Source organism: Ornithodoros turicata, chromosome 2 (genome assembly GCF_037126465.1).
Source record: "Ornithodoros turicata isolate Travis chromosome 2, ASM3712646v1, whole genome shotgun sequence".
NCBI lineage: Eukaryota > Metazoa > Arthropoda > Arachnida > Ixodida > Argasidae > Ornithodoros > Ornithodoros turicata.
In genome coordinates this window covers 5,080,368-5,094,007 of record NC_088202.1, presented here as the reverse complement: position 1 = coordinate 5,094,007, position 13,640 = coordinate 5,080,368, and the positions used below count along the sequence as shown (strand labels likewise).

Below are 13,640 nucleotides of genomic sequence, written 5' to 3'. Positions count from 1 at the left end.
GCTTCATCACAAGATATTCCAACGCACTTCCAAACATCAAAGCCATTCTACAGAAGCACGAGCCCCTCCTCCACAGCACTGACCGACTTAGCAACTTATTCACAAATCCCATACTGGTGACATACCGACGCGCAAGAAACCTGGCAGACTCCTTGGTCAATGCCAAAATCAGCAAAACGAGTGCCCCGTACACGGGAACACGACCCAGCAACCTCCCGCGCTGCAAAACATGCAAGCACGTTCAACACGCTAACTCCATCAAAAGCACTGCGAGCAATTACACCCACCCCGTTAACCACGCATTCACATGCACAAGCTCCAATGTCATATACTGCATTGAATGCGGCGACTGCTCTATGCAATACATTGGTGAAACCGGCCAACAAATGAACAACCGCCTTACCGGACACAGAACCGACACGTCCAACAAACTCCCCAAAGCAGTCGCCGAACACTTTAACGTTCCTGGTCACAATTTTGACAACATTAAACTATATATTCTAGAAACCGGGTTTAGATCCACACGTGACAGACGTGATAGGGAGTCTTATCTCATATACAAGTTCAACGCTCTTCACCCCGTCCGGTATCAACAAATCACAAGGTACCCTAGAAACACTTCACAAATAAAATATGCTTTTCCCTTCTACCTTCATTATCATCTGTTATGTTCTGCATGGCCACTGCTTTCTGCTCTCTTTATTGCATGCCACAACTTTGTATTACAAATATATAATTTAAAAAAAAATCCCTTGCTCGTTCTGGAATTTTTCCCCACGTAACCACTAACCTCCTTATCTTTCGCTATGCTTGCCAATTGTTGCCTGTTGTCCCGTTTCGTCCACGTGTTCGTGAACCTTCCATTTTTCTGTAACCGGTCTGTAGCCTAGATCACTACGTTCACATAATCCCCTCCACACTCTAACAAAGCAGCCATTCACTCCGGCCGTAGAAGCCCGTACGGACCCTTTCTTCCCTCCGGGCTGTTGACCCACAATTCGCATGAACCTTTAAACATGTCACACCTAACCCTTTAAATACCATGCCAATGATGAGGACGGTGCCCAGAAGAAGAACAGTCTCTGTTCGAAATATCGGCGGCTTCTGTCCTGAGGCAACTCCCTTCCTAGATGTGTGTGTGTTCTTTACTTCATTCAACATTGAAATGGAGTAGCTGGCTCTCTTCATAAGAGCCACACTCTCCATTTTATTACACCAAGCCGAACCTGGTAGTACAACCCTCGTACTTTCATTTCAATTAAGAGACACTGTTCAACTTCAGAACACCCAAGAAAGAAGTGTGTTCACTGCAGCAGAGACAAGTGCCGCACAACCAAACACAACTTCTGAATTTGTGAGCATATGCTGCACTTGTGCAAGGATGTTTACACTATGTGCTGCCCTTATATACTAAACTATTGCTTCAGGATGAAACTTCTGCAGAAGCCAGCAGGGTAAATCAAAACGAGAGGTCCACAACACATCCACGCACAGGAGGGCCCTCCAACCGGCGTGCCTTCCACAAGTATGCTGCAGTGGCTGATCCGAGGAAGGCATATTTGGATGCAAAGTTAAAAATATTGGAGGAGCGGCATGAGGCTGGGATGAGAGTGCTTTGTATCAAGACAGAAGCTTGAAACCAAGTGAAAAAGATGAATTTAGATCTGCAAATCTTGCAAGAGCAGGTAAACAACCAGTGAATTATGTTTCTAATAATGCACATCCAACATGTGCTCCATTTATGTGTACGTACATGAAATATGCAAAGCAAGCACAACCCTTTCAAGGGGGAAAAATTTGCTGTGCAAATAGTCGTTCTTTACACACGCTTTGTCCTCATCACTCTTAAAAAAAAGCCTCGGATGAGCTGTTGTCGCGTTCTGCTTCCGGTCGAAGTGTCCAATCCGGGGAGAGGTTCCACTTCAGGATGAACAGGACGTGGATCATCACAATCTGCACCTGGAAAAGGATCACCAGTTGCAGAGACAATGTTATCTAACACTGTCATAGCAACAATAGCCTCAAGTGCTGTACTAAGCTTGATGCGAAGCCCGTACCTGAGAGCAGCGCAGCGCCGCTTCCAAACGCCAAACATTCTCTCTACAGTGTTACGGGTACGTATATGGGATGCGTTATATCTTCGTTCGGATGTTGTATGTGCTGCTCGAAGGGGTGTCATCAGGTGTGGCCGACAGGCGTATCCGCCAAGCAGAAGTGACCGGCCATATGTGCTCCGTTCGAACTCCCCTTGCAGCAAACCATTATTGAAAATCGTACTGTCATGGACACTCCCCGGCCATCTGGCAGCAATATTTGTGATTTGCAGGTGTGCATTACACACAACCTGCACATTCAGAGAGAAATATCCTTTCCGGTTTCTGTACAGCTCTGCTAGTCGACCACCTGGAGACTGAGTTGCAATGTGCGTGCAGTCCAGAGCACCGACAACAAACGGGAAGTTTGATATGTTATAGAATTCTTCCGTGGTGGTAGCCCGCTCTGTTGCTGTTGTCGGAAATTTAATCACGTCCTTTGACAGAGATGCCAGTACACGTGACACTTTTTTAACAATGCGGCATACTGTAGACTTATGAATGAAAGAAAGGTCCCCAAGAACAACCTGAAATGTGCCTGTCGCATAGAAGCGCAGCGTTATCAACAGTTGGTTGAGTGGCAACACTGGGTTGTTTCTGTTGCTTGCGTGTGAAAGTTGTGCCTCAAACAGTCCAAGAACGCGCAGAGTCGCAATTTTCGCCAAGCGGAACCTTTGCCTAAATGCCTCATCATCCAACCTGCTATTTGGGTCATCTCGTGGGCACATCTGCCTTGGCATTGCTTCCCTTGGCAGAAGAAGAACGTCCTGTAGATCTTGAATATCACTGTCCTCAGACAAGAACCCAGACAAAAGTGCAGTCATTTTGTTGACCAACAATAAGTCTCAAGACGACCTCCAACTGTTTTGTCGTCTGCAATCGCAGCTGAAGCTAATTCGACAGCATGAACGAGACCGCGATTGATGAAAATTTCGTTTCTACATTACAAAAAGAAAAACGTCCAGGAAGCAAGTGTGGAAGACTACAGCTATTTATTACATGAGGACTGTACAATACATCGCTGTTGGTCTGCGTTCGTCTGTCTGCGTAACGTCGTCTGCGAAGAATCCCGGGTTACAGAAGTGAACAACTTTCGAAAGCAAAAAGCCAGTGTCAGAGTAATTAAACACTAATTACGCAACAAAAGTTAATTTAGCAAGGGCTACCGTATGTTTGGGCAAACACTGGCGACGCAGAGATCGTTCCGTTGCCACTTCTCTCATCCGGGCCCAAATCACAGCATTTATGAACCGTGCACTGATTGTATTTCACTTGTATCGATGAGCTGGGCCGTGTACCCCAGGTGAAAAAATTCCCTAAGTAGATCCGCTTGCAAGTCGGTTATGGAACCAGGAATTGATTGCTAGCTTGGAATGTATTTCCACCTAGGAATGGATTCCAGTTAGGAATTGCTTTCCAGCTAGAAACACGTTTCCGTTTTCAAATGGATCCACTTGCAAGGCGGTTATGGAACCAGGAATCGATTCCGAGGTTCCTTCGGAACCTCGGAGTTTATTACCAAGTAGTTTATTGAAGCCGAGCCAGGTTTCAGCATCAGTTTCTATTCTGAACTGCTGTTGCGGCTCTGCAGGAGAGCCAGCCTGTGCTGCTAGCCTGGAATATGTACAGAAGCGAGGAAGGAAGATGTGATATTTCCTCCTCTTTCTTTTCACAAAGCTGCTGCCAGTACGTGGCCTGTTCATTAGCCTTCTTTACTTCAGCAGCTGATTCAGAGTCTGGAACGTCCGACTCGGAGAAGTATTCGCTGTCGCGGTGTGTTTTTCTTCCCACCTAGATGCAAAATGAATAAACGTAAATATACCGTGAGCACATAAAATATGGACGAATTTACATCAGTTCTGGGTGCCCCATGGGCTTCGGCGGCGTTCTTTTTTGCGTTCTGTAGATTGCACTGAACAGATTTTTTGGCATCTCAGAAAAATACATGTCACGAATTGGTACTAATAGACATCAATGCTACTGCACCTGAAGATGACTTAGACTCACCAACTGTCAGCAATCCTGTCCATCCCAAAGCTGCAACATAAGACAAAAACGATAAATGAATAGGACTGCTGCTTTTTCACTTGTCGTCCGTGTCCTGTGTTACTGCTTTGAGATGAATAATCAACTCCAAGTTCCCCACATTCCTATTTTAGTATCTACAATCCTATTTTGTGCACTTCACAACATTATATCTGCTTGATAGCCAGTACAAAGTGCTGCTGTCCATACCAGGTTGTGAATGAACTGGAAATTCTGTGGGAACTGTGTAGCGTAGCGGCTTTGCTGATTTTTGCCAGGCCCTCAGTGTTCATGTATTTTTGCATGAGTAAACAAAGACAATAGTAATAATAATTCAGTTTCATTGAAAAAAAACATAGAAAAACATGTTGTAAAAGTACACGTAATGCCATGCATAAAATTGTAAATGTTTTCCTGCAACACTCACGCAGCGTTTCTCACTTCAGTCGCGCTGGCCCTTATTCCGCACGATTCATAGTATCTTGCAAGCGTCCTCCATTTTTATGACGAACTGCCAGCTAAAAGACAAGACACATAACAAAGTCAGTTACAAGCCTGAGCAGCGGCTCTTAGAGTTCCCCCATTAGCTAGCGTGCACTTACGCTATTTTAAATAACAGTAACAGGGAGTAGATCTACACATTCAGATAAACGTGCATAAATATCAAATCATAAACTACTCACCATCGTAATTGCAGTCATATGCATCGCCCGTAATTTTTCGCGATTTAGCTGGTGCAGAATTTGTAGAGACAAAGAAACTATGCAAAATGCAGCACTTGACTATAGAGATTCAAAAACATTTACGTTTTTTCCCCGTCCTGATGAGTTGAAAGACGGGAACTGCTACCACCCGCCTACCGCTCGCGACATTTCAAAACACGTACTGATGCAGATGGCGCTTAGTCTGCTCCACTTGTCGACAACGAGGCCGTTAAAGTTTCGGTTTCAAACTAAAGTGAAAATTACGCAAAAGTTCGATTTCGGTACTCTGCGAGAATGTTTCTGGTATATTTACCGACAAAAAGTAACTCTGGCGAATTGCGGTAGGGCCATAAACAATTGGTGTATTATGGAATGTAAATGGAGATCATCATTTATCTTGCAAAAACGCCCGGTGCACGTCTGCTGTATGTACCTGAAAGGAATGCAGAGCGTTTTCAATTCACCCCGATGAAGGTTTGCAAATATTTCTAGGGCAGGTGTCAAAATTACAGTGGACCAGGGATAAGTTCACTTGCCAGCGAAGATAATACAACATCCACTTCGCACTCTTGAGCTAGATGGTAGGCACATCCAGTTAAACTGAAGCATGGGTTAAACCAGTTGGAAACCACTTGGCAGTCAAGTGGAACCAGATGGAAGCGCATCCAGTTCAACTGCAGCCTGAATGATACCAGTTGGAAACCATTTGGCAGTCAAGTGGAACCAGATGGCAGGCAGATCCAGTTCAACTGCAGACTGGGTAAAGCCAGTTGGAAACCACTTGGCAATCAAGTGGAACCACTTCACTCTGAACAGGAAACAGTTTGTTCCACTTTAAACCACTTTGGCATGCAAATGGATCCACTTCAGATTCCAGTTCAGATTTTCACCTGGGACAGCACTTCGTAAACCACCACATTCACATACGAGCACAGGCAGCCAACACGGCTGCTCCCATATGTTTAGCTACCAAATCTGCGGCATTATTTTCCACAATCTGTGCTCATAAAACTTGATCGCGCGCGCACACACACAGGCACCTCACAACAGTCAACATGGCCGCTTACACGAAACCGTTCCGAGGACTTGAAAATCCGCCCATCCTTCTTGTCAGATGCAACTGTATCAACAGAAGAACCGTTGACACTATTCTTCCTGGTTGTAATGACAGAAATCCATTTGTTGTCGCCTCCGCACGACTATATCAACAAATAATCGAGCAAACAGCTGACGGCATGAGCGCGGCTCCTCGCACTGAGCCACCGACGAGGGCGGTTCCTCTGAGTGGAGATTTGATAGCAGTTTAAGGGCGGCGCTAGTGCTGAGCTCGTTTGGTGCAGCACTCGGAAACTGGAACCGAGCTCAACTAGCTCTGCGAACTCGGTTCTGCGTTAAGCGTCGTTGGTGCAACCGGGGGATAGTGTGGAACGCAAAAAGCCAAGCGTCCTCAAGGCGGCACAACAAGTCTGTTCAATATGATATTTCCAAGAAAGATCATTACATATATGCACACCTAAGTATTTATACACAGTAACCCGATCTAGCTGTATACCCTCAACGGTATAATCACTTGTTATGATTATTTTCGACCTTGTAAGACTCATACATTTAGTTTTAGATACATTTAACTCCATTTGCCATCTGTTGCACCAATCGCACAAAGAAAGCAAATCATTTTGAAGAATAACAGAATCGTCTAAACAAGTGATTTGCCGATACAATGCCATATCCTCAGCATAAAGCCGCACAGTACTATGAATGTTTAAATGAATGTCATTGACATAAATGAGAAACAAAAGAGGGCCCACGACAGATCCCTGTGGGACACCTGACAAAACCTTCGAGACGGGGGATAGTGTGCCATTCCATTTAACACATTGTGTTCTATCAGTTAGAAAACATGAAAACAACTCTGTGATATTTTTGTCCATGCCCTGATGTCTCACATTACTTAGAAGTCGTTTATGCGGGACTCTGTCGAATGCTTTTTTAAAATCGATAAAAGCTGCATCAACTTGTTTCCCGTTATTTATACATTCAAGGACATCAGTGACGAACTCGAACAACTGTGATTCTCATGAACGATATTTTCTAAACCCGTGTTGATTTCTAAACAGAATTTCATTTATGTCTAAGAACTTTCTGACATGTGAGCATATAATATGCTCCATAACTTTGCAACAGATACACGTTAACGAAATGGGCCTATATTGAGAGATGTCAGTGGGTTTCTCAGTTTTCGGAATAGGAGTAACAATAGCATGCTTCCAGTCTGAGGGCAATTCTACATTGTCCAGTGATTGTTGAAATATTATCTGGAGTATCTTTGACGACGAGTTTTTAGTAATTCTTAATAGTTTAGAAGAAATGTGGTCACAACTAGGAGAACTAGATAGTGGCAAGAAATCTATTACTTTAGAGATGCCCTCAGCTGTAAAGACAACTGGTCTGTAGTCATTCACATGTGTAACATTTTCATCATCGAACATCAGTACACGTGGGAGAATGTCCGATCCTTGAACAAACACAGAGGAAAAATAATTATTCAAGGCAACAGAGCACTCCTCCTTGGTCATAACTTCCCCAGTATCGTGGAACAAGGGTCTATTTACATTTTGCCCAGCTTGGCACCTAACTGTGTTCCAAAATTTTTTACGGTTGTTTCGTAGCATTTCCGACAGGTCATCCCTGTAGAATTTCTTTTTGAAATTTTTGTTCTGTTTATACTCTGAAGCGAGAAAATGATAACGTTCCCACGCATCATGTGCGTTACTATTTCGGGCCTGCGGGTAAAGTCTTTTCTTTTTTCTTGACAAGCGTCTCAGCTCGCAAATGTACCAAGGACAATTATAACGATAATTGATTGTGATACAAGAGACATACATGTCCGCGCAGCATAAGATCGTATTTTTAAACGACAACCAATTTGAATTTACAGATCGATCACGCCATGAAGATGCAAACTCTGAAGCATAGTTTTCCATAAACGACTGAATGCCTGCCAAGTCCGCATTTTTATAATCAAAAATACGTTTAGCCGTTTTACTCTGTGACACATAATGAATGTCCATTGAAATCGAAACCGCCTTATGACCACTGATCTCGTCAAGATAATCAACCTGCAGGACGCGTTCAGGTCTATTAGTTAACTACAGATCTAAGACAGCGCTTCCACGCGTGAAACAAATGACTACCTGCTGTAACAGAAATTCGCTGCAAATATAAAGAAATCCGACTAACTGCTCTATTCCGACTGTCATGGGCCACCTCAACTAAACTCCAATACAGAAAGCTAGCAGGCAATGGTCAGTGCTGCTGTTTGCTTTGATATTCCACGGTGTTGTTTCTCAAGAAATAGCACAATCTCTCAGCACACAGCTGTGCAATTTATGACTGCGTAACTACGCAGTGCACAAATGCATGGGGCACATGCACAAATTTTTCAGAGCTTTACCATCTATATTTCAGGTTGTCTGCAACACAGGACAGTGTAGAAAACTGGGAACAGTGAGAGACCTATAGCATGACTTAAAATCTAAAAAAGAAAATTCTCAAGAACGCTGTATAGAGCTGCTGATGTAATTGCGCAATACCTTAATTTGCACAATTGGACAGTGGCAGTTCTCAGAGCAGCCTTGCCAAAGGAGAAGCAGAGGTCACACGGGCCTCTCATATGATTTTTCTGTCAAGTTCAGCTATCTGTGTCAATGTGAAGTGGTAACTGCAACTGCATCACCATAAAAATTCTTTTTGAACAAAAAGCCTAAATTAAAAGCCTCAGCTGGCATATTATAGCATGGCATCAGCTGTGGGGAGCTTTTAGGCATTGGCGGTGGTGATTGTTTGGCATGTAATGGTGCAATGATAATGGAAGTGAGGTTGTTTACAATGCCAGTATGAAGTCAAGAGAGGGGCTTATAAAGAATGAGCGCAGAAAAATACATAAGTCCCTGACCAGGTATGTAAAAGGGTTTCCTCAATAATATATGACACTGAACCAGGGCCGGTGGTAGGGTGCGCGGGGCCTGAGGCAAAGGCGCATCGCGGGGCGTGTTTCACACCAGCAGGAATGAAAAGATAAGAAATGGTAAGGTTTTCGCAGTAGGAGATTTTAGCCGTAGGGGAAATGGCAGCAGGAGAGAAGGGTGCGAAATCCTCGGTATAGCTTGCAGGGCTGGCGGATTTTTCTTAAAAGTGGGACTTTTTCTCATCACATGACAAAATGGCACATAACGCATTCTTCTCTCATTTCTGTTTTAGTCGAACATCGCGCCTGCGATTAAGTGCATAGTTGATATTAAAAAAAAAGTAATCTCTGGTTGAGGGCTTTGCGCGCGGGGCCTAAGGCGGTCGCCTTACTCGCCTTGCCCTATCGCCGGCCCTGCTCTGAACAAGCAAGCACAATGCAAATAGCAGCACGGATTTGCTTGTAGCTGATGTTGCAGCTGTTGTTGTGTGTTTGCCTTTGTCCATTGTATGTTCGCTCCACCCTTGCAACACCATTACTGAGACAAATAACACCTTCTGTACAAGATATTTGATCCATTTTAACAGCAAAGAGAAGGTTGTTTGTATTTTGTGTATGTGGTCTCAATAAACAACAAACTCTGAATGACTCGGATCTATCGTAACGACACTAAAGTGTGCCCTTTTATTCTTGCAGATATGGCGTCTGTGATGTCAAGTGCGCTCAATATATGACTGTAGGAGAACCCAGCAAACCACGAACGTCTAATGGACATCTAGAGGCTGGTACACCGTGGATATTTTGGATATCTAGTAGACATCCGGATATGTCCAGCTAACGTGGAATGGATGTACTATGGATCGTCAGAAGCTCATCCATAACTGTATACATGGATATCTTCTGGATGTAACAGCTGGACATTTGCACATCCAATGGACGTGCTTGTGAGGCATTGCGACGTCTAATATACGTCCTATCGATGTTCCTACTGGATTAACGACAATATATAGACCAGATTGCAAATCTACTTTTTCTGCAATTTTGCGCGCATGAACAGCGCAAATGACGTAGCCGTGGCCGTAACCCTACCTGACATGGCTTGGGCATTTCTCAGTAGCCTCTATTGGCGTACTGGATGGAACATATACTAAAGTACCAATAGTCGCGGGGACTATCCTTGACTTTGCTGACCAAGAGCGAGGGAGGCTCCGCCCCCAAAAGGCGCGCCAATAGGACGACTCGGGAAGCGGAGCGATGTGGCCTCTGCTCTTGCCTAGTAGATGGCGCATCGGTAGCGCTCGGTTCGGGATATGTGAGCCGCTGTCGTCTGCTTCTTCCGGTAGAGCTACGACCTTGAAGCCTCTGCTCTCGCGTAATAGATGGCGCAACATTGGGGCTCGGTAAGGGCATGTGTGGTCGCCATAACTTTGAGCCTCGACCTTGAGACTGGCCGGTAACCTAAATTTCGATGACGTGGCGATAGCGTGCGTAGTTTTGACGATTATGCTTCATGGATGTGTCATTACATTACCAAATTTGTGGCCAGTTCGACGTTTCGCTCCGCTCTTATGCGTGAACATTGTCTCAGCTCATGAAAAAGGAAATGAATGTTGCTGCTTTTGTTCTACTCCTCGCACTTAAATAAATCATTTAAAAAATTGTACTGTGTGTTTCTTTTCTTTTTGTAAGTAGTTACGAAAGTATGTAAAAAGGAAAGAAATGTTCTGTTGTTCTACTCCTCACACTGAACTAAATCCTTTGAAATAATTATACTCTGTTTCTTTTTTTCCCTTTTTGTAAGTAGTTACCGAAGAAAATAATTGTACTGTGTGTGTGTGTGTGTGTGTGTGTGTGTGTGTGTGTGTGTGTGTGTGTGTGTGTGTGTGTGTGTGTGTGTGTGTGTGTGTTTCGTTTTCGTAAGTACAGAAGTACGTAAAAAGGAAAGAAATGTTGCTGATTGTTCAACTCTTTGCACTGAAATAAATCATTTGAAATAATTGTACTGTGTGTGTCCTTTTCGTTTTGTAATTCGTTACGGAAGAAACTGTTTCGTTTTTGTAAGGGATTCCGGGACATTTGATCGAACGTCGTTTGGTCGAAAGCTGTTTGATCGAACGCGGGACATTTGGATGAACGCCATTTGATCGAACACCGGTTGATCGAAACGGCCGCGGTCATGAAACAAAACACACAGACAACGTGACAAGACTAAGAAGCAATTCCACAAGGCCCTGATACCTTCTGCATATTTCCGGCAGATATGTTGGAAAAACGCAGCGAACCACATGTCTCACGTTAGCGTGGGCGTAGGAAAAACTTGTCCCAGTTTGCGGAGCATTTTACTAAATGAAATGTTTGCGCGTACTTTTAGCAATACGCTGCGGCAGTATCAGCCACGAGGACATGAGAGTGAAGGTAAACGTCTAATTTTACTTTCAAAGCTCCTGCAAGCGGAGTTTCAGCACTTAAGGGGGGATGGTAGGGTTTTTACCACACGTCGTTAAAAGCATTGTAACTCAGAAATAAGTGAAATTATAGTTATAAAAGTTTGCATGGTCATTAAGGATGCCCATAGGCTTGAGCTGACAAGTTTTGTAGCCAAATGCTTTATCACACTCCTATCTGTCAGCGACGAAATTTTTAGGTGTGTTTCAAAATTTAATGTACCTTTTCTCGAAAACCAAAAGGAATAGTTTCATGATATTTGGCAGTTTTATTCAATGCAATAGTGCCTTACACCTGAACCTAAAAAATAACAAACACTCTGAAAATTTTGGCTAGGAAAAATAAAAATCTCAACTCATACCCCTCTGTACCCAGGGGACTTTTGCAATTCTTGCTCGAATTACAAATATTGTGCAAGATTTCCAGTATATTTTAGGTTCACTATATTTCTGGATAACTATAACACATCCCAGCAATTTTTTTTCGCAATTCGTTCAGTGGTTTTCGAGAAAAGGTACATTGAATTTGAGAGATTTACCAAAATTGCAATTTGAGAAAAACGCACTTTTATATACATGCGTTCTTTATCGGTACCTAGAATGCTCCAGGCGCATACATTTTCCCTTTGGGCTGTTCACAGGCCTCTCTGAAGCCTTTGTTTGGCATTTCTCTTTTCACTTCGTCTTTCTTTGCTTTGACTGAGCTACGAAACTCTGCCTTCTCAATGCGTTCATTGTCTAGCCGGTTCAGAGCCACAGTACAGAACACTCCAGGAGTTAACAAAAAGGGCTACGAGAACAGCTTTCCGGGCTGCATTTTCATCATTGTAGTAGGCAAAAGCATCGTGGGTTGCAATCTTGACAATAGCTGACCCGACAAACGTTGTCCTGGGCGCGACACTTATGAGAATTGTACAATCCGCTCCTCTTTTCGATGCTTTCTTCTAACTGCACTTCACCTTCTCTGCAGATACTGCACACAACAGTGTCTCGGAAGATGTCCATAAGAAAGTTCCAAATCAATTAGACGGTAACCAATTGCACTGGCCCCATCCACATTGAAACTGTGGTGCCAGTCTCACCGATATTCTTGAAGCTAGAGCTTCGTTGTGCTGGCTGCTTCGTTTCTCGCTATTCGTCTTTTTTCATGAACTGATTTCCCTTGAAATACCTTTTTTCCCCCACAACTTCGACGATCTAGGCATATCTATGTCGAGAGAAAAGCGAGGAGCTACACAAGAAAGTTCACAAATGACAACAAAGAGACACGCAACCTGGTACAACAGCACCCCTACTGGGCACATTTGTGAGAAATAAAATACGGAAATAGTTGTCAATCGAATTCATAAGCACTGTTCTTTGTCACAAGAAACAGTGACAAGAAGAAAATAAAAAAAAACAACATAGAAAGAGGCGTAAACTCAATTGAACTGTGCGTAAACGAACGTCGCATCCGCCATATTTAATTGCCAGGGGGCGCGGCGCGCTTTGGCGCGGGATTTAAAGGGCTTGGAGCGCGCGCTCGGCTTCGCCGACGCGCATGCTTGTTCCTCGAAGTGCGCTCTATTTTTCTATGACAAAATTGAATATTCGAAGAATCGATCAAACGACCGCTGCTGTCTCGATCAAACTGTGTTTGATCAAATGCCTTTCGACCAAACGACGTTCGATCAAATGTCCCGGAATCCTTACAAAAAGGAAACACGCACAGTACAATTATTTTCTTCCGTAACTACTTACAAAAAGAGAAAAAAAGAAATAGAGTATAATTATTTCAAATGATTTAGTTCAGTGTGAGTAGAACAAGCAGCAACATTTCTTTCCTTTTTACATACTTCCGTTACTTACAAAAAGGAAAAGAAAAAGACACGCAAACAGTACAATTGTAAATGATTTATTTCAGTGCGAGGAGTAGAGCAAGCAGCAACATTTCTGTCCTTTTTACATACTTGCGTAACTACTTACAAAAAGAAAAAAAAGAAACACACAGTACACTTATTTTAAATGATTTATTTCAGTGCGAGGAGTAGAACAACAGCAGCAACATTTATTTCCTTTTTCATGAGCTGAGACAATGTTCACGCATAAGAGCGGAGCGAAACGTCGAACTGGCCAAAAATTTGGTAATGTAATGACACATCCATGAAGCATAATCATCAAAACGGAAGCCTGTCAGAAGGCCGAAAATCATAATGAGTCAGAGCTGATGATAGGGAAGTGGTTTTAGGAATGACCGAGCCTGAAGCCGTTGTTGAAAATGGAATGAGAATGGGAAATATCATCGCATAGCTCGTAATTTTTCATTTTAACTTATTGCCATTGTGTAAAATAAACACATACAATAACACAGTGGTACATATGACTTTTCCTTTTTTTGTTTTCCCCTAAGTGATTGAAAGTACGTTAT

General features: G+C 43.3%; 1 long non-coding RNA gene across 2 annotated transcripts; it reads right to left on the bottom strand.

Moving 5' to 3' along the window:
• Nucleotides 1-3,463: 3,463 nt before the first annotated feature.
• On the bottom strand, nucleotides 3,464-5,040 carry LOC135383019 (uncharacterized). 2 transcript variants are annotated; one of them, XR_010419615.1, is made up of 5 exons: nucleotides 4,802-5,040; nucleotides 4,329-4,636; nucleotides 4,101-4,130; nucleotides 3,946-4,005; nucleotides 3,464-3,884 (listed from the first exon to the last, which is right to left on the bottom strand). It is a non-coding gene; the product is annotated as an uncharacterized LOC135383019 (long non-coding RNA). The 2 variants fall into 2 exon arrangements; XR_010419614.1 differs by having other exon boundaries at nucleotides 3,464-4,005.
• Between the last annotated feature and the right edge of the window lie 8,600 nt (nucleotides 5,041-13,640).